General features: G+C 40.8%; 1 long non-coding RNA gene across 5 annotated transcripts in view; it reads left to right on the top strand.

Annotated features, from left to right (window-relative positions):
- Positions 1-20,401, top strand: part of LOC118171684 — a 329,665-nt gene that overhangs the window by 259,292 nt on the left and 49,972 nt on the right. For all 5 annotated transcript variants that reach the window (XR_004753319.1, XR_004753318.1, XR_004753316.1 and 2 more), the window contains one exon: positions 4,994-5,168. This is a non-coding gene — a long non-coding RNA (uncharacterized LOC118171684). The remainder of the gene's footprint in view (positions 1-4,993; positions 5,169-20,401) is intronic.

Below are 20,401 nucleotides of genomic sequence, written 5' to 3'. Positions count from 1 at the left end.
AGGAGACACAAGACAAGGATCAGAATAGAACACATGGTTCTCTACCACTGGGGCAAAAGGCAGGCAAAGTCCTTCACAGATAGTCATGGAAATTGAGGAGGACAAGACATGACGTTGATCTGCTCAGGTGGTAGATAGCTGGCAAATCAGAAAGGAAAATAATTAGGTGTTGGATCTAAAAGTTGGTCAAGAACTTGTCAGAGATTTCACAAGAGCATCTTTGGTTGCAAGTACAAATTTTGGTTTCCAAAGGGCCTGGAATAAAAATAAAATAGAAGACTGATATAAATTACATGGTTTAGATTCTGTGTTCACTATTTGCATAGGAGTAGGAGGGATCTCCTAGATTACCAAATACATTCCTCTGCTGTTGTAAGCAACAATATCTTGTACTCTATATATTTATTAAGCTCCATGGGAAAATTCTGATTTTTCTTTCTAGTTTTAATGGGAGGCTGTTTCCAAACTTCAGTCTTCCTGTGATCAGAAACTTTAATTTCTGGGTTGAAATTTATTCATTGCTCATTAGTAATCATTTGTCCTTGTGTCATCTATGTCCATTTGCTTAAGTATCTTTTCTCTCGCTTTAGTGCCTAACCTGAATGTATTTATAGAGAGCAATTATATCCGCTCTCAGCATGAATGAGCTTAGAGATGAAAGAGAGAAGGAAGCAAACATGTTGCTTCAGCCTGGACCAGCTGGAACCTCTTTGTTCAGACTCATGTAAAATATTTTGCAGCAGCTGAATCTGGAAGCAGCATTTGTGCAGCTCATAGTAATATGATAGAAATCTAGCCACCTCGCAGCCTGATGAGATGGAAATGGACATTTCAAGCCACGGTTGCTCCCAGGGTATCCATGGGTACTGTGGAACTGGGAGCACTAAAACCACAGTCCAACTTAGTTGGAGAATAACGATCTGCATTTGATTGTGCCAAACACCCATGGCACCCATGGCATTTCCCACTTGTATTTTTCTAGTGTTGGGAGTAAGGTATTTGTCTGTATTGGATTATCGCTAGCTGTGTGGCGTATTTCAGAGGGGAGTCTACATGGTGTTATCTGCATGTTGTAGACTCTGTTATTCCTTCTGTTATTCCCCAGAGCAGCCATAAGGCTGTCTCCTAGACTTCATCACACTAACATAATCAGTGAAGAGCAGGAGTTGCCCACCACATCTCCTGGTCTTTCCGTACAAATTTCTAATTGCAGGATGGAATCAATAATACATTAATAATACACTCCACCATAGCATGTATTCAGATAAGTGGTTTGAAAGGGGGACCCTTAGGGGAATGGCAATTGCAATAAACTGTTGTTTGGCTTAGTGGCATTTCTTTGCCAGAAGCAGCAAGCATAACAACTATATGAAGTGTTTCATGCTTTAAATAAGTGATTGAGCATCATTCCTTTGTATATAATTCTTAAAGGCCTGAAAGCAGTTTGTTGTGAATCAGGTTTTTAAACATTTTTTGTATAGAAAGTGCTTTTAGATCTAAAAATGTTTATTCCTCTCATATATGTGTGTTTGCACTTGCCACCACTCCTGCTGAAAAGTATGGTGTGGTATTTTTCCAATCAAAACATTCTTGGGATTCCACAGACTGCAAAAGCAATGGAAAATTAAAGGGCCTTTAATTCGGAAGAACCTGCATCATGTAAATAAAATTATAGAAATACAATGAGATGCTGGTCATTGTATCTGCAAGTGATTAGTTAATGGAGTAACGCATCTCATCACACTTTTTCTTCTGGAGAGTGGAGTTTTAGCCTGGCTTAAGCTAAATACAGCCCTCTTCTTGTGACTGACCTATGTACATCCTCATATAAGGGGAAAAGGTTTTTAGAGAGGAAGAAAAACAGTGTGGTTGACCATGACGTCTCTCAAAGTTGGTCTGTTTTAAAATTCTGGAGACAGATTTGAGTTTACCTGATGGAAGGCCACATGACAATCTAGAAAGGGACTGCGCGTTTCAGTAACTAATCAGAAATCAATTTTGACAGCCTACTCATTGGAAAGGAATGAAAAAGCAGAGGTGGCAGGTTTTTTTTTAAGGCTTTAAGGAAGGGTGGTGGTTTTCTCCTGTAATTCACAGAAACAGCAGCTGTACAAAAGGAAAACTAAAACAAAAAGGACAAACACAGTGTGTGGGAAAAACCTGTTGGTTACTTGTCTTTGCACAACAATTCTTTTCATCAAGAAAACAGCTTAAATACAATGGAAGTTGTGCAACACTATTCCAATTTGCTGGCAGCACCCTCAGCAGTCTTCTTAATATATTTGTCACTGGTCCAGGTGTAAATGAATAAAATAATAATAACAATCAGCAAACTGAAAATCACAAAAAATGTGGTCAATATGATTATGCTGGTAGGGTGATTATGCTGGTAGGTCCTCTCAAGAGGACTTCCAAATCCAGAAAGGAATTAGGTAAAAACTCCTTGAGGTCCCCAGGCTCTTTTCTAATGTCGCTGACTATAGGTAAATATGTTCAATACTACTGATGTCCAGCAGTGTCAAATTCTTCAACTGATATGAAGTTTCAACTCCTTGAGACTTGCCATCTTTTGAATGGTGCTAGCTAGGTGCTGGCATCAAGAAGTCACGGTCCAGTTCGGGAACCACTGTGCTAGACACAGCTTTCATGAAAAGAAGACAAGATTTGGAGCCCCACTGCAGTAATTCCATATTTGTGTGGGATATTTTATTTTTTAATTGGAAACAAAGCAAAACAAACAACCTGCAGTTATCTGATGCTCTAGGCAAATGTACAAAGCACTTTTAAAAATACAATAGACATTCAAATGGGAACATTATTAATTAAAACCCTCCACGTACTGTACAAATGTAATGTTCTTCTCTCTACCTACTCAAGTCATTCATTCAGAAAAATCCTGGGAAAATAGTTAGGCTTTGCAATGTGCCCCATAGGTCAATGTATTCAGGCTCCAACAGACCAAGTGGGAGGAGTGAGTTCCAGAACGGGGAAATCTTCATTGCGAACTCCCTCTCAAAGAGAGTGCATTCAGAAATGTGCACAGCATGCTTACAGAAAAAATGGCACTAGTCCTCTGCCCAGCTCAAATTTTAAATGAGTCCTTTAATATATGTATATCCAACCAAGGAAGGGATGCTGACCTATGCTCCTGTCTGAAGCACAGTAGTGGAAAGGACTTTGAAGCCCTGTAGGTTTTTCAGACTTGCCTGCCTTTTTTTAAAAAATAATAATAATAATAATAATAAAATAAAAATTATTTATCTACTGTCTATATCCTTGATATAGATTTATACCACAACAACCTCTTTTCTCTGTGCTTTACTATCCCATATCCTCTTTATTTAATAAAAATGGCATCCTTGAGAGTCAAACAGTCCCTGGGCAGCTCACATGTTTTGTATGTTAAAAATAGCATCCGTGAGTTCTGGTCTGAAAACTGTTTACTTTTCTTATAGTCCCATATCAAAAGTCCCCACTTAATATAGGGATGAGTCAAAGTCTGGCTGCAGAAGCCAAAGCCAAACTTCTCTCGTGCTTTAAAGTTTGGTGTTGTATTTCAGATCCATCCCCTAAATCAGACTGGCCTTCAGTGTTCTGATCAGAACAATCCCTATCTTATTTGCTTGCTGGCTGCAAAACAGTAGGAAGATTGTCAGTACCCTGCCCAGGCCCTAATTAAAAATCCAAACTCAAATTTAGTATTTCAAACATTATTTAAAATATATGAAGATAGTCTATTGCTGTTGCTCATTACTCTGTTGAAACCTAATATTAGTAACAGCATGTACAGAGGACCTGAAGCATGAATTAATAATGAGGTGCTTGTGCTGGAAAACATGCGAGAGCCTGGTTCCCCAACTTGGCAGGCGTCCGGCACAGACTACTTTGCTTTTCTCTGCACAGTGATCGAATCATCTGCTCAACAAAATCATCAGGAAGGGAAGTATTTCTGGTTAGCTTACTTCCTCTGATGATCATTTACCAAAAACAATGAAGAACAAAGAGAATCAGAAATGAAGGGATCCACAACAAGGCAAAAAAATCTTTAAACTGATGGTATTGTACTAGTGATCAAATGGTAGTAGTGATAGCATCTGAGCACAATCCTCAAACAAGTAAGGACCGCCATGCCATCAACCTGCCTCCCCTTGTACATGAAGCCTCTTCTGGAGGCTTTTGAGGTGAGTTTTTAATCAACTCTTTCCCCACTTGTCATTGTCCCATGTGAAAAAAAATATCTGAACAAGAATATAGAGAAAGAGCACAAGGCTTGTTAAAGCTCTTGGCCTGGAGCTAAGGTATTGGAGGTATCTGCAGGTTTTCTATAGATATGAGCAAGAAGCTAGCAAGTCACTGAGTTCTTCAAATGATGCCAGAATCAAGAATAGATGTACAAGCTAGAAAACATCGCATTGTTTGTAGTTTGCAATACATATATATTTACATATAATGTGTGTATGCCTATATGTGCATTTAAAAAGATAATATTGACCTGTAAGCTGTACTTTTCATATGTATAATAATACTACTGTTAGATCAATGATGTAGTATAAAGACTAGGCGTAGCTATTTTTATGTATGTATCTATGCATACTCCCTTCTTACACGTGCTTTACAGGAATCTGGCTTTCATCCGTCCTCCTGGTGCCCCATGCTGGCCTCCTCCACTTGTGCACACTTCTCTCCTGAGGCTGAGCCCAGCTGCCTTTGTGTTGCTTCTTCCGTGCATGGAGGGAAGCCTTCACCATTTGCAGAAAACAAATAATAGTTGTTGAAGTAGTTCATGCCCTGAAACTTTAGCTGTGCCCTGGTCTCGCACGCCCTTTTCCTTTAGGATAAACATACTGCTACCCACAGAGGATTTGGTGCAGGGTTCAGGTCTGGCGCCATTGCCTTGTTCATGCACTATAAATTAAAAGTTGCGAAGGAGAAGGAAATTTTCCTGAGTAAATGAGAGAAATTATCACATAATTTTGTGTAATTTTGGATGCAGGGAACAGTTTTCTCCATGCACCTGTTGGGGGAGAGAAACAAGGCTGCTTCGACCATCAATCTGTGGGACCTCAGAGCTCAGCCTGAAAGCAAGGGTGAAACGAAATACGAAAATTGCACTGCAGTAGAAGAGGAGTCAGCTATCTGAGGGCCTCTGCTGAAATCCCATCTTTCGGGTAGGGTTTCTTATGCATTTTCGTGTTTTGGTCACCTGACGGTAGCTCTCTGGCCTAATTGGTTTCCTAGTTAACAGACTAAGTAATGATGTAACCAGAGTGTGTGGGAACCAGACCTGTGTGACAGATACAATTTTTCCCAGCCATACAAATTTTGCCTGCTTACCTGGTTCTGCTGCTGGTTATCTGGAAATTTGAACTACTTAAAGGATATAATGAGTTTAGCAGAGGTTGAGACACAGCTTAATCATTTAACATAAAATTATCACCAGCCACAAAATATATTAACTTGTGAAGTCCAGTTATTTTTCTTACTAAGAATCACTATATTTTAATATATATGGTTGCGTCTACAGAAATTATTTACTTTTGCTGTGGTTTAGCTAAAGTGAGGATTAGTTTTAGCCTAAAGGAGAAGATCAACTTGGTTCAAGTGCAAATGTCTCAGGATCCACTTTTTGCTCTTTGCTTCCTGCTGTCCCAGAGTGCTCTCTCACACACAGTGTTGCTCATTTGTGCTGGTCATGTTTGTAGCTTCATGTTCTTGTTATTGCTTGTATGGCAGGGCTTCAGAAAGGCTCCAGTTACGATCAAGGTCTTGTGCAACTGGGCACTATATAAATGTATACAGAGAAACAGTTCTCTGCATGCAAAGGAGTTGCATCCCAAGTACATCAGAGCTTTGAAGAGCCAGAGCAGAACCCCTGAGACAATTTTTTTGAAAAATCAGCCTGAGAAACAGCCCTATGTAAAACAAATGAAAGCAATTGGGGAAGGGAAGTGATAGGGAAATGAAAAGCCTGGTTTGGAGGAGGCCAGTCCAGCTTCCTTCTCCATGTGGCCAGATGAAGGGCAAAGAGTATCTCTGCTGTACCACAAAATCACAGCAACTGCAGGCACCTAGTACTAGGGAGAGCTGGTCGTGAGAGCAGCTCGAGTGAGGGATATGCCCAGCACTTGGCCTTTCTGTGCTCCCCAGGCAGTTTTCATTTGCCCTTGCAGAAGGGGCTGCATCTCCTCACAGCCATGAATGCTCTCTGACAAGACGGGGCTGCTAGGTTGCTGCTGGATGGGGCTGGAGCTGTGAGATGGGGCTGCTAGGCTGGATCAGTACAGAGCCTTGAGCAAACCCCATGACCCTGGTAGTTCTGGTACCGCAACGCAGCCAGTACACAGCACAGCTAGCATGGCCTGCCTCTGATACCCTTTAACAGAGATTTGCATACAAGTTTTATGTTTGTAAGACTGCATCTAGGTGGTGTTCCGATTTGCACCCAAAGACATATTCAATGAATGGGAGAAACTGAGAGCAGAAGCAAGAAGCTGGACTCCTAAGGTGATGTGAAACTATTTTATGTTCTCCTTGAAGATAGAACTCTTAAATGTGATGACAGAAATGATGAAAGTAGCAGGGCTTTGCATACACTTGACATAGGTAATCCAGTCAGTAAACATGATGTTAAAAAAGGGTACCCTGTAGCATTTCAGTATCTCTCTATTTGAAGTATATACGATGCCTAACGTGTATGCAATGGATCTGGGGCCTGACATCTATTTAAACTCTTTGGGAGCAATATCAAACATTAATGGGGATTAGTGTTAGAACTGGTGTAAACATAGCAAACAATCTGCTCTAAGAGTATGCTCACATTTCCATATGTTATGTAGGTAAGCAGAGCCATTGCAGAGGAAAGAAACCCCGAGAGGTAGTTCTCAGCTAACTGCTTCTAGGATTGGTAGAGGCAGCCACTAGAAGGGCACAATTCTGTCATGATAGCTACAAGCTCATAAAATGCAGCATCTAGGGCTGCAATTTAGTTTTGTAAAAGGTAAGGAGGATTTAAAGAGATGCGATTCCATTGTGCAAAACCACTAAAAAACAGATAAAAATGATTTAGTACTTCCAGGTGCACTGTAACTCTTGGCAGAAGAAGCTAATTCCAGGTGTGTAACTTCAAAAAAAAAAAAAAAAGTCCAACTGTTGTCAAACCTGGATAAAATCATCAAGGTAGAAAAATAGAAGCTAAACTAGGAACAAAGTCCAAAGTATAGCTGCGGAAAGACAGCCTCTCCATTGAAGAAATTATTGCGTATAAGTGAATCTCCCTATTACTTAAGTAAACATAGCTTGATTATGGGCAATATTTCAAAAGAGATAAAGCTTTGGCATGCATGAGCACATAGAAAGATGACATATTCGCAGTGGGAGGTATGAGGTGGGGTTTCCAGTAGTGCCAAAATTTGTCTCACACAATACATGCTTAGGGCCAGATCTAAAGCTGCTGAAGCAAAGAGCAAGTCTTTCCACTGTCTTCAACCGGCTTTGTATTCGGTGTTCACTCACGCTAGGAGAAAGGGAAAAAATACATTTGTTTCCTTATTTGCAGCCAAATCATTTACACATTTTCCTTCTCTTTTTAAGCCTGGGGAACTCTTGTCATTGACTTCCTCAGGGGCAGGTCCTTAATCAACAGATCAAAATATAAGCTGTACCACAAAATGGAAAATACTATTATACCAGCTAAAGTGATTTGCTTGAGCAACACATGTGGTACGGGATATTATTATTCCATAATAGAATGCACATTGATTCATTTGACACTTTTTTTACAAAAGAGCTTTTATTTATACGATGTGTTTATGGACAAATATGCATTGAATGCTTTTTAAGTCCTATTATGGTTTGTTTTTATTTCCACATGTTCAGATGAGATGACCATTACTGGGACTAGAAACTTAAAGCACTAATGGAAGCTCTTACAGTTGGTGCCAGTTTTATATCCTGCAGCGGTTGTTGCCACTATATTAATATCCTGGAGGTCAAGTTAATTTTTTTTAACATATTTTGCAGGCTCCGTGCAATTTGATAGAGTGTCACAGTTGGTGTGTGCCAGTTTTGCATCTGAATTAAAAGGGCCAGGGAACTGTACCAGATCAGACCTCCAAGTAAGGAGGTTTTGCAGAACCCATGACCACACAGAAGGAAAATGGACACGGCAAACTTGTCTCCCAAAGGTACATGTGAAAACTCTTGAGGAATCAGTGTACTAGCTACAAATGAGACAGATTTGTTGGGAAAGTCTGGGCTTTCTAGCAGCTGGGCTTTCGGTTGCCTTGATCAGCAACAGGGTGTGTGGCAGTGCGTTTGGTTCAATTTGCTCCTGTGAACCAACTTTTTTTACAATTCCTATAACCTAGATTTAACAAAAAGGGGTTTGAGAAACCCAATCCTTTCTCAGTCACACGATCACTCCCTGACTTTCAGTACTGCTGTCATCCATGGGAGCCGAGACAGCATCATGACTGTGGTAACACATGGGCATTTTGGTGATACGAAAATAGTGGAGGTGAATATGAAAACCTTTTTGCCCTTGCCTTGAGCCTGCTGGGCTGGGTGGCCATTTCTTATTGCAGGGGAGCAATAAGGTGTGACTCTGTGCACAGGGCAAAGCAATTAACAGCCCAGCTGTGATTGCACAGGCTTTCTGTAGCCTCTCTCCCTCTTTTTCCCACACACAGTACATGCACATAGGGGAGGAGAAGGGGCTTTTCATTTCCTTTCTCCACTCACTGCTGCGATTGCACTAAGTCTGTACAGAGATCCTTATCTCAAAGCAGTGAGGAAAGTGAAATCTCCAGTTCTGTCACTGAGTGCTCTGTAATATCCAGGTTGTTCAGCAGGCGCTGATTTTACCTTCATGGTATCACTGTGAGTTAGAAGTGTTTGTTCTGTCCAGAGCTCAGCATTAGGGCAGGCAGGGTCCCAGTGGGGTAAAAGTGTATCAGACATGGCATCAAGTGGTACTGGTTTGCTTTTGTGACATTGTGATAAATCTGTTTTCCACTGAAAAACACCAAGGAGCCATTATAATTTTTACCTATCGTTTCAGACTCTCAAGACTATTAAGGCTGCATAAATATTAAAAGCTTGTTATTTACATTAGAATCATTATCTTTATAGATATCAGTGCTTGTTAAATGATTCATAATGCATAATTCATTGAACCAATTCTGCCCCTTTCTCTGTTTGTTATTCACCTGCAAACAGACTTTGATTTTTACAAATTTGTTCATTATTCAAATCATTCCAGGCTCTCTTCACAAACATATTATAGTGGTCTCTTTCTTGAAAACTATTGTCTCCTACTACATTTTTATCAATTTGTTGTTGCTTGCAGAGTGTAATTGAACATTTAATAGCAGACTTGAAACTCCCCCTGGCTAATCAAGATTTACAGGATAGCTGTAGGGATTCATGCGAACGCTTCAGTTGCTGCCACGCAGCCTCTGACAAGGTATGCGTGTGGTCATTCATGAAGCAAGCTCTGCCTTTTATTCCCACTTGTTGGAAACAATAATCAAGGGAGTTCTGCAGCACTTGGCCAACTTGAGATATCTGGAAAAGTAACTTTGGTGTAAATGTACAAGATTTATGTACATATGTATGGCAAGATTTCAGTTTCCCTAAACTGCAGCACAGTGTTAAGAGAGCACCAGACTGGGATTTTGGAGATTAGGTTGAGATCTCCAGCCAGCCATTTCCACGCAGAGTTGCTTCCCTCTGTACCTCACTTTTCTCTTCTGCACATTGATATCGTTGTTGCTTGAGGACGATCTTTCTCTGCAGACACTAAAGGAAGTAAAAACACTCCTAGCATATAACTTAAGACAAATCTATTAAGTTCCTTCCCCCAAGCTCAAGAAGGAGAGCTGTGAGAAATTTCTCCATTTCTGGGGGGAATCTGGCTTTGGGGCTGCTGTTACGAAACATCTCCAGGCTAATCCCTCAATCCATGTTACAGGAGTCTGGAGAGACTCACTGTATCATAGCTTGGCTAAAGCACCTGACAAAGCACTGCTGGGCTTCTGCAAAGAGAAAATAGTTTGGAAAATAAAGTTCAGTGTATTTGTCTCTGATCCAAATACTTTGATCTTTAAGGTAAGAATAGGAGAAAAGTTCTTTTTGTTTTCAATTCTGTTCATCAGCATTCATCTTCAGTTTGTTTTGGATGCACTTCTGAGAAGCTCCTACCTGCACAACAGGGAAAAAGAGTTCAAAACAATATAGACAAAACAAACTCAGTAGTAAAGGACTAATTTATTTGAGTCTACAAAAATGATTGCGGTAGATAACAATAACTAAATCTGTGAAAGCATCTGAAGAAAAAAAAAATCCTGCTGAAAGCATAGAAAATAGAGAGAGAGTGAAGATCAAATTTTTTATCATTTCGAAGTGAAATTTCAAGATAAAACAGAAAAAATTAAGCCATTTTTGTTTTATTTTGAGTTTTGATTTTCAATTTCCTTAGCAAAAAACACATTAATTTTTACTGGTGATTAGTCTCTCCATATCAGTCTAGTCCTAGTTTTCTTCCTACTAAAGATAAGGGAAGAGAGATGATTTTTAGAAAGAGAACATTTCACATTGAAAGCTTAGAATTTTTTATTTTTTTTTTTTAAAAAAAAGAACAAAAAGAACAGAAAATTAGAATCAGAAAATATTCCAGATTTTCAGCTAGAAAAACATGACAAATGGCCCTGAATTGAATTGTCTTCTTAGTTTCTAATGTTTCTTCACTTAAAAATTTTAAATGTGATCGTTTCCCCCCTCATGTTCTGTTTTGTTTTTGTTTTGTTTTGTGGTTTCTGTTTCTTTCTTTCTTCCTTATCTTAGATAATTATGTGCGTTTATTTTCTTTTACTCTCCAACCAAGCTCAGTTAAAATACGAGCTTCTAAGGAGGAGTGACAGTGATTCAGCTATCTGCTGTACACAGTCACAGTACCCATGGCCTTAAGTATCCTTGATATCCACTAACAGCAATGCTGACTTTTAGCAGTAAAGAGAAGATTTACATCAGGAGGTTCACTTTTACATTGTTCACAAGGAGGAATGAGGTAAGCCTTAGCATTCCTGCAATGTTTTTGGACTGAATATATAGAGTCAGAGAACATTTACTTATACGAATTCCTCAGCACTTCTCAGGTCACATCTGCACCTAGGCTCATGCCAGCTAAAATGTTCAGGCATGCCTGCACCCAGCACCTTGGATTGGCATGTTATGGATAAAGAGTAGCCCGGACATTTTTCTGAAGATCAGAGCTCAAACTCCACCCAGCACTGGGTTGTCTTTGGAGGAGCGGCAGCACTTCCATGCATTTCAGGGCCTGGCATTGCAATCCTGATCCAAGTTTAGACCTGCCATAATCTCAGTTTACCATGCTTTGCAGTATCCGAATTTATGGTTTGCTTCACACCTGTGTCCAGTTCACGTGACAGTGAGTTACAAAGAGAACCAGAATCTGCAGAATATTATAATCTCTTAAACTAGTCTCCTGATGACAGATGGAAGCATCAAAAGTGAGAAACTACAGTATTATTCATTTTCACTAGTCCTCATTAGTCTGTCTTCCTTCTTCCCTCTCTTTCACCATCAGTCAGCCAGCACTTGATGTTTGGGGACATCACGTATTATTTTGTCTCCCAGTCACTTTTACCCCTTCTTTGTGCAATGTATTGACACAAGCCCTGTGCTCATTGTGGAGCCCTGGCCAAAATGGCTCAGCTTCCTTCCCAGGGCTTCAGAGAGCCAGGAAGAAAGGCTTGTTCAAGGTCTTGGCTCCCTCTCCTGGCTGGCTTTGCAGCAACTTAAAATGAGATTTTAGCCCTTCAGAAATTACAGTGTTTGCTTACTGCCAAGGCACACTTGAAACAAGAGAGAAGAGCACTCTGATGATGAGACTCTGGATTGTAAAGAAAAAGAACAAGTTGGAAGGTAATCTCACTAAAGCTATATTTATTTTAAGTAAAATCATCATGCTTTGGATATTGATCATTTGAAAATACTTTCCTCCTGCCAAGACTTCTTGATTACAATATATATGTGAGAAAGAGTCTTATTTTCTTTTGTTTATTTTTCAGGATTACCTGTATTTTCCGTCTGTCCTGCAGGCTCTAGACTTCTACTTAGTAAATGGCCCAATAAAGGCTGTGTGTTATCCTTAGACACTGGTAGCATTCCCTCTACCTGCTAATTGCTTTATTTGTCCTTACTGCTTCCGTCCCCTCATCAACAAAGGCTTTAGCATAAAGGGCAATGAGGTAGAACATGACAAGGAGAGTGGGAGCCAGAAGAGTGAATACTTCTGTAATTACACAGTAGCCTGGAGTAGCTCTTCTCAAATCAATTATGTAGCCTGGATTGCCCAAAACTCTGAGGACAGAGCCCTTGTTTAATTTGCCTATGGAGCTATGTGCTCCAATAATGGGCAGAGTTCTTGCCTTGTTACCAGTTGCCCTTTATCAGAATCCATATAATTCCTTTCTTAGTTGTTATTTTTATCTAATTAGTGTATTAATAATGCATTGCACTTAGCACAGCTACAAATCAATCATTGCAAATTGCTTCACAAACATTAACAAATGAAATTTCATGTTATCTTCTTGAAAAGGTAGTGTCATGTCCATTTTACAATGGGGCAAACTGAGGCAGAGGATAGTAACGGAAAACAATTAGAAAAAGCAGATGGAAAACCACCCATAAAATCCTGATAAAGTCCTGTTACCAAATAAATTATCGGAAATGCCAAAATCTTAACCCAACAATCAAAACACCCAGCCGAAACCATACACTCGCTGTGCAGTCCTCAGCATTGTCATTTTGGGAGAGTTTATAACTGGGATAAACTTAGTATAAAAGTAAAACATAGCCAGCATCAAGAGGATTTCAAAAATTCTGGAGACTATTTTTTTGTTGTTGCTGCTGAAGAATTTACAAAGTAGCATACTGCATATAAGATGGACCTTACAGGATTAAGGAGAATTAGCATCTTTATTGTCAACAGATTTCAGAACTCCATAAATGTCTCCGATCTTCCAAAACTTCTAGCTCTTGTTGCTACACAAGTCAGTGTCAGAACTTCCTTGGCATCAGTGACTGGGATTTGGCCCACATGGTGGTCGCTGCCCTCATGTGTTCTTCCTTTCTTCCTTCCCTGTGGGACACTGACCAGAAGCTGTGTCCAAATGCCTGGGAAAGTTCAGAATCAGGCAAAAATTTGCTTTTGATTCCTATTCTTTTCGTAAATGAAATACCAGTATGTAATGAGCAACCAGAATACCGGTTGGTTTACTTAAGCAATGACATAGAGGAGTGGAAAAAATAATTTGAAGTTGCATTTAAAAGGTATTACAGCTGCTGCCTGAAAGGACAAGTGTATAGGAGGCAGAAGGGTAGCTAGTGGAACTGCAGGTAACCAGTTGTTTTGTTCAGCTGTGTATGCAACAACAGATGCGAAGGTCTGACATGAAATAATTCAGTGAAAAGCCATTTTAAGCTTCCAAGATGTTTCTAATTAACTGCAAGTAAATTTAGAATACAAACATTTTCAGACTCTTAATTTAAAAATTAAAAAAATAGGACTCAATAACAATTCATGAAAAGTTTATGATCATTATGTGTATTTCTTACTGAAAAAAAAAAAAAAAAAGGTTATCTGGAAAAAATGTGTCTGGGCCTAACTGTAACCTTATCTGCATAACCTGTAATAGAATAAGTATAGCTATAGAAAGACTCTTGTTCTTTTTGGCATAGCTGATCAGTTAGATGCGTAGGATGGAGTTACAAAAGCTCTTACAGTTTGCAGGAGTTGCTTTCTGTTTACCCATGCCTTCCTGAACAACACAGTGCTAGAAATGATGTTACAATGAGCAAGCGATATTTTGAAAATTGAGTTGTTCTTTATGTCATGTTACTAAAGACCTCAATTGCCACTGGTTTCCCACAGGATTTTGATGCCACAGAAATGCACAAGAAGGGTTGGGCATTGCTTCAGTCTGCCTTGATGGGGGAAAATTAAGGCAACAGTGTTATATCTGTTTTATATAAGGAGATCCGAGGCACAGAGGGGCAGGATTATTTTTATTCCTTTTTTATTATTATTATTAATTTAAACCCTTGCCAAATTCTCATGAAGCTTTATGTATAACATTCTATTTTTGATGCTTTCACCATCACTGTATCATCTTTCCACCAGCAGCCCTCATTGGCCGTATGTGACTTGCCCAAAGTCTCTCCAGAGGTCACCGGGAGAGCTGGGAACTGAGTCTTTATCTGTAATGACAGTCAATGCACACCTCTAGATGGAGAGTAGACATATACCTTCATCCAAAATCCATGTCGGGTTCAAAAACACCTTTTAAAAGACAGCTGACCTACTGCAGGATTACAGTTTCAGGTGAAGGAAGCCAGAGCCAGAGCAGGTCCTTATTGAATAACCTGCTGTGTGCGAGGTGAAAGCAGCACCATTTCAAGGCTGCATACCCTTACAAAGTCCAACAAGCCCATGGAGAGGGACTAATCGGCTGGGAATGAACCGCTACATCTTGCAAGTCTTTTTTTCTAGGCAAGTTGGGTGCGAGTAAAATATTCTAACGAGGGAAAAGTGAGAAGTTCAGTGCTTAATTTGTACAAGGGAGTTCTCTAGCTGGAGCGCAGGCCTGTCAGTGGACTCTCACCTCTTGTACCCAGGCTCCCGGTCAGTGGGTCCCAAAATGTGCCTGCTGCACAAATAGTGGTTCAGAGAGCTGGCAGATCACACAAGGCAGGCAGCACCTTGTTTCTTTCTATAACAATTACATTTCAGTAGGAAAACTGAAATGCATTATCCTCCCCATATTAATTTGTCGTATTAGCCATTGCTGGAACGCCCAGACGGTCAAGAGAGCAAGTGATAATTGTCATTTGGGAGGAGACAGCATTACTCAGATGGATAGAAATCACCCCTTTAGGATTTATAGGAAAACAATTGGTGCAGTATGGTGTCCAGCTACCTCTCCTGCTACTGGTAATGCATTTGTGAAGGCACTGACATGTTAAAGTTTGCACTAGGCTCCCCCTTATCTTTGAACGACCACCAAATGGCATTCTCACAGTATTAACTTTCTGTCACTTCCAGCTCAAGACGTGACCTAGAGTAAAAGGCCGTATATCTCCCTATCAGTTCCCCTAACTATTCCCTCTCAAGATGCATGTTAATTGCATGCCTTAATCTTGCAGTCCACGACTGAGAAAAATGATGGACTTTAGTAATATTCTTTCCAATGAAAATAAAACATTTGCATGGTCAAAGTAAAAGTTAATGAAGCTAACTTTTCCAGAAAGTTCAGATACTGGAGAGCACACAGCTTTACCACACAGTTTGCAGGCAGGTGCACTGCATTTTTTTTTCTCTCACATAGCTTTTAGCGTATAAACTAGTTACTACATTTGCTAAATTAACAAAGCAAAAGATTTTGAAAATTTGGCTCTTTTTCTGTACCTGTATGCTGTACATACAAATATAACATTCCCTCTTTTCCCTAAAAACCAACCAAACAAATAAATAAACTACCACTAAAAGCCAAAGTTGATTTCTAAATCTATTTCAAGTGATTGTGGTCGCCTGCAGCCTGTACCGACAGCCAGGGGCCGGTGTGGGGATGCGCAGGGCTCAGGCAGCAGCTGGCAGCCCGGCCCCTGTCCTTGTACGGGGGCCAGGGCTGGACAGGGTGAGCTCCCCTTCCTGCCCCCAAAACTGGAAAGAAAGCAGAGATCACCACGGCTTCGTGCTGCTGGATGAAGGGAGTTGCAAACTGCAGCCAGACAAACCTCCCAAAGTGGCATGCTGGACTTGGTGTTTATGTCAAAGGTCACTTTTTAACAGGGAGTAATAAATATTGCTAAACTATTAATGTAGAATAACACATACATATGTTTTTGTGGGGCCATGGGGGTGCACGTTTGGCTTTTTAATTAACACGGCTTTTGCCAGTGCAGACACCATGCCACCTCCCCTGCTCCTATGCCCAGAGGTGGGCAGGAGCCGTGGGCAGGGAGCAGTGGCCACAGCCCATGGGGCTTTTCCTCATCCCCTGTCAGCTCTGGGGGGCTGGAAACCCGATGGGGAGGAAGGAGCTGCTCGCAGCCCAAACACACTGGGAAAAAAACATTTTTTATTACTGGGAAGGCAGAGAATGCCAAAAGCACTAAGCCTCCCTTTGCCCAAATCTTTTACCTTTGAGGGTTTTTTTTTTTGCCCTTTTTTTTAGGGGGGGGAAGGGAATGGGGTCGGGGGGGGGGGGTGCAAAAATGCTGACCTTAATTAATGGAAGGCCCACTAGACCCGAAGGAAAAGGTTTGGCTCTCAAGGCCCGGGCCTCCCCCTGAGCCTCTCCTGGGTGTAATGAGAGAGCTCAGCTTCATTACTGGCAGCTGAGGGGAAGGGTCACTGGGGCTGGATTTGCAGGGCCCTCATTGAGGGATCACTCCATGCTGAGAGGAGCTGGCCATGCTCTTGGACACCTGGTCATTAACATTGCTAATTAGCGGCCATTAATCAGGGCCCTGGGTTTTTTGTTGTGTGTCACCGGCTCAGAGGAACCAAGTGAATAAGAAGATTGTTTCATTACCTCCACAAGAGGTGGAATGAAAGCAGTTCCCATCAGCTCAAGATGAGCTGAATTAAGGGAAAGGTTAGACAACAATTTAAGATGAGCTGCCGAGGGGGAGCTGGGGGACCTGAGCTGTCCTCTGAGAGGAAAACCAGTCACCTATAATTAATGAAATCTTCCACAACCTAACTTTAATCACCGTGTGAGCTTCTCACCAAAAAACTTATCTTTTGCATCTGAAGGACGTTAATTTATCCGCTTATGAAATTCCAATCTTGGCAAGTTTTATTTTGATGGGATTTTAACAACATGTATATATGTAAATGCAGGTGGGTGTATGTACAAGTATACACTCATACAGCGTGAGTTTGGCTGTGCGTTTGTTCAGTGTATTTACCAGAGTTAGCAAGGGTGCATTTTACACAATTAGCCATGAGGAAGGGGGAAAATAAATCTATTTTTAAAAACATTTATTTATAAAGATATTTTTTTTCAGAGTTGTATATAACAGTATCTCTATATATTTGTATTTTCTATGCTATGGGTGTGAAAGAAGTTAAGAAATCCAGTGTTTTTTCAGAGGCAGAATAATTAAATGCAAGTTCTGTTTTGGTGGGTTAAAAGTGACATGGGAAAAATGATAGTTATTGGTGTGCATAGGAGAAAGTAAAGAATTTAATTAGCAACCAGATTGTTAAAATGCAGCATTCTCCTCTCGTACTCTATTGTCTAACTTTTGTGGAACAGGTGCCTAATTTTCCTAATGGGATACATTTTAATTGACAAAGTAGTTTGATTGCTTTACATCAGTTTTCAGGTTTCTTGCTTACTTTTAATATAATAAACTCTTTATTTCTACAAACTCAGATGCCCTCAAGAAAGTAATTAGAAGCAGGTTTTATCTGCCTGTCTTTTTTTATAAACCACTTTTTGATTTCTAAAACCAACTAACCAAAAGCTTGATTTGTTCTGCTGATGTGTGAGAGCCAGTAACTTTTAGTCATATGCACTGAGCATTTCAATCAAGTTGTTTGCATATCCATTCATGTCAGCAAGACTCTCAAAATGGATTACAAACATTTAATTGTAAGGGGAATAAAATAATTAAGGAAGGACAAGTGGAAGTTAAAAATATGCCTAAGGTTTCACAACAGTTATTGGATCATTCTCATCATGAGGCATAAATTCCTCCTTGTAGTTTCAAAGGACTTTATTCATCTCAGGCACATTGCTTTTTGTAACAACAGAAAGTAAAACCTTGTTTCTTATGTATGTGATTCTCTTTGTAGAGTTGGGAGGTTGGTTAAAAATGTCCATAAAACTAATCTTTGGAGCATTTTAGCTGGTCTGGAATTCTATAATATGATTTCTGGGACTTCATGGGAAAGTTGAAGGCTCAAGGGGAAATTACACAATGAACAGCTGAGAAAAAGTTGCATTCTGGCACAGAATCATGCAAATGGGGCACATTCTTCAGTTTTCTCATGACGGATTGTCTCTGAAACTACTGAGCCAAGTTGCTGAAATGCTAATGAAGGAGAAGCATCAATGAGCAGTGTCATCCTGGGGGCTTCTGAAGGGGACAGAGTAGGAGACGGAGGGAGGGGGCGAGGGGGAGGGAAGGAAGGAAGGAAGGGAGAAAGAATGAAAAGAAACCGGGCAGGAGGAGTTTCAAATATTGGGGCTAGCCCACTCTTAAAATTAAATGGAGGGGAAAAAAACAGAGCTGTGATGAACTCTGATGAACAAGTTCCTCCTGGCTTATAAAAATGAATAGAAGCACTTACAAGCCCACGAGTATGACTCGTGGGGGGAAGCAAGCATGGGTACTGCTGGAGTTGGGAGGCCACTCTTCTATTTTATGCGTAGGTGAAATTAGTGTAAAGAGAGCAGCATCCCCTTGCAAAAATACAGAGGAATGGCAATAACAGGTCCTCAACTTGGCTCTGAAAATTGTTACTATTTACAACTTTCTAAAAAAGTGTTTTCCTTATGACACCGACTTTGAGTGCTTCTGTTTGTTAAGAAAAACAATTACTTTTCCCCCAGTAGATAGCTGAACTTTATAACCAGATACCCCAAAGCTGGGTGCTCCTTGAAAATATTAGGCTTAAACGTATTGCATCTTTTTATTAAAATATGCTGCCAGCTCTGCTTAGTGGACTCTCAAAATTGTTCCACACTTGTATCCACCCCAGCATTACTGGCCAAAGATCTCAGCAAGCTGGCACTATATTAATTTGAACATCTGGCTGGAGGTCGCTTCCATTCAGTGTTCCTGTAGGCGTTTTTGGGTGCTAAGCACTTTAAAATACGGCCCTCAGCACTCCAGACGCAACATGTGTTATTCAGGCTTGTAGGAGAGCTGTGAAAAGCCAGCAGCTGCTGAGGAACAAAATCCAGTCATCTGCTCTTTGTCCTCATTGATGGTGAGAGCAGAAAATCAGTAGGTGCTGTAAGTGTGTGTGTAGACAGGGGAGGAAACCAAACTCTCCAAGTCTGGACCAGTGTGAGGTAGGGCTGTACAATGGACATGTCACTGCACTGGCAATCGAAAGATCTTGGTCTTGATCTGATCTATAACCTCCAGCAAGTCCCTTCACCTGTTTTGTCCCACTTTTTGCCTCATTGGCTCTATTTAAATTCCTTGAAATGAAGATGACTCTCTCTTCCTGTGGCTTTTCATACCGTTTGCCAGGATATCCCAGTTTTACTTGGAGCTTTCTGATAGTAATTCTGGTACAAGCAGTGGTAAAAAACGGTATAGCATGATTGCACAAAATCTGAAATATTTCAGAACAGTTTGGGAATGGCACCATGTTGGGCCCATGGCACTTTGTGTTACTGTTGTACGTAACTGTGCTTTTATGGACTGCTTTAATGTTGGTTTCAAACCTCAGCAATACTTCTAGCCTTGGTTTCATTAGCAAATTTTAAATGTGGTACCTGTATTTGCATGCACAAATGACTGAGTGGTTCTTGCCTGCCCAAATAGTGTTATTTTTAGTTTGTATTATGTTTTGTAGCATCTAAAAGCACTAGACAGCAAAATTTCTGCAAGTGTTGAATAACAAGGGTCTCCTGGTGCTACAACTATTACAGGAGACAGCAGCGACATGTGGTCAGCTGGGGGAGCTCTCCTGCCTGCAGTCCTGTGGGCAGCAGGTTTGGGGTGGTGTCACCACACCAGTGTCCTACTCCCACTCTTTTGCTTTTCCTTTTTTTTTTTTTTTTTGGGGGGGGGGGGGGGGGGGGAGGAAGGAAGGAGGGAGAGCATTTGCAGGCATATTCTCCCAAGTGAAAGACATAGCCCCAGTGTGTTTTTATTTGAAGTTATCATGACTAGACCACAAGGATGTGGGGAAAAGGGCCCAGCTGTGGAGGAGGCACTTAAAGCATTTCAGCAAACCTCTTTGGGTAGCTGGCCCTGACCCCTCAGGGTGGGGATTAAGGGAGGCCAGAAGGGACCACCTCCTCCCTTGTATAATCCACATACGCACACAAAACGTGTTGCTGCTAACCTGCAGATAAAGGGCCAACAGCAACATGGAGATGTACGCATCATATATAGTCTTATTCCTGAATGTCATCGCAACAACTGCATTTGGTGTTACTGCAAATGCTGTCTGTGGCTTCCAGGACTCCTGCTGCATGCACTGCCTCTCCACATGAAGCCCTGTTCTTTTATGAAATGGTGTCCCAAAATAGGCCTGATCTTGTTCCCATGCCTGAGGAACTCTACACCCTCCCTGACACAGCAGGCATCTCCCAGTGGTCAGCGCATCCCACCCTGCTCTTAGCCA

This window comes from Oxyura jamaicensis, chromosome 9, assembly GCF_011077185.1.
Source record: "Oxyura jamaicensis isolate SHBP4307 breed ruddy duck chromosome 9, BPBGC_Ojam_1.0, whole genome shotgun sequence".
Classification (NCBI taxonomy): domain Eukaryota; kingdom Metazoa; phylum Chordata; class Aves; order Anseriformes; family Anatidae; genus Oxyura; species Oxyura jamaicensis.
This window is presented reverse-complemented; position numbering and strand designations above follow the sequence as displayed.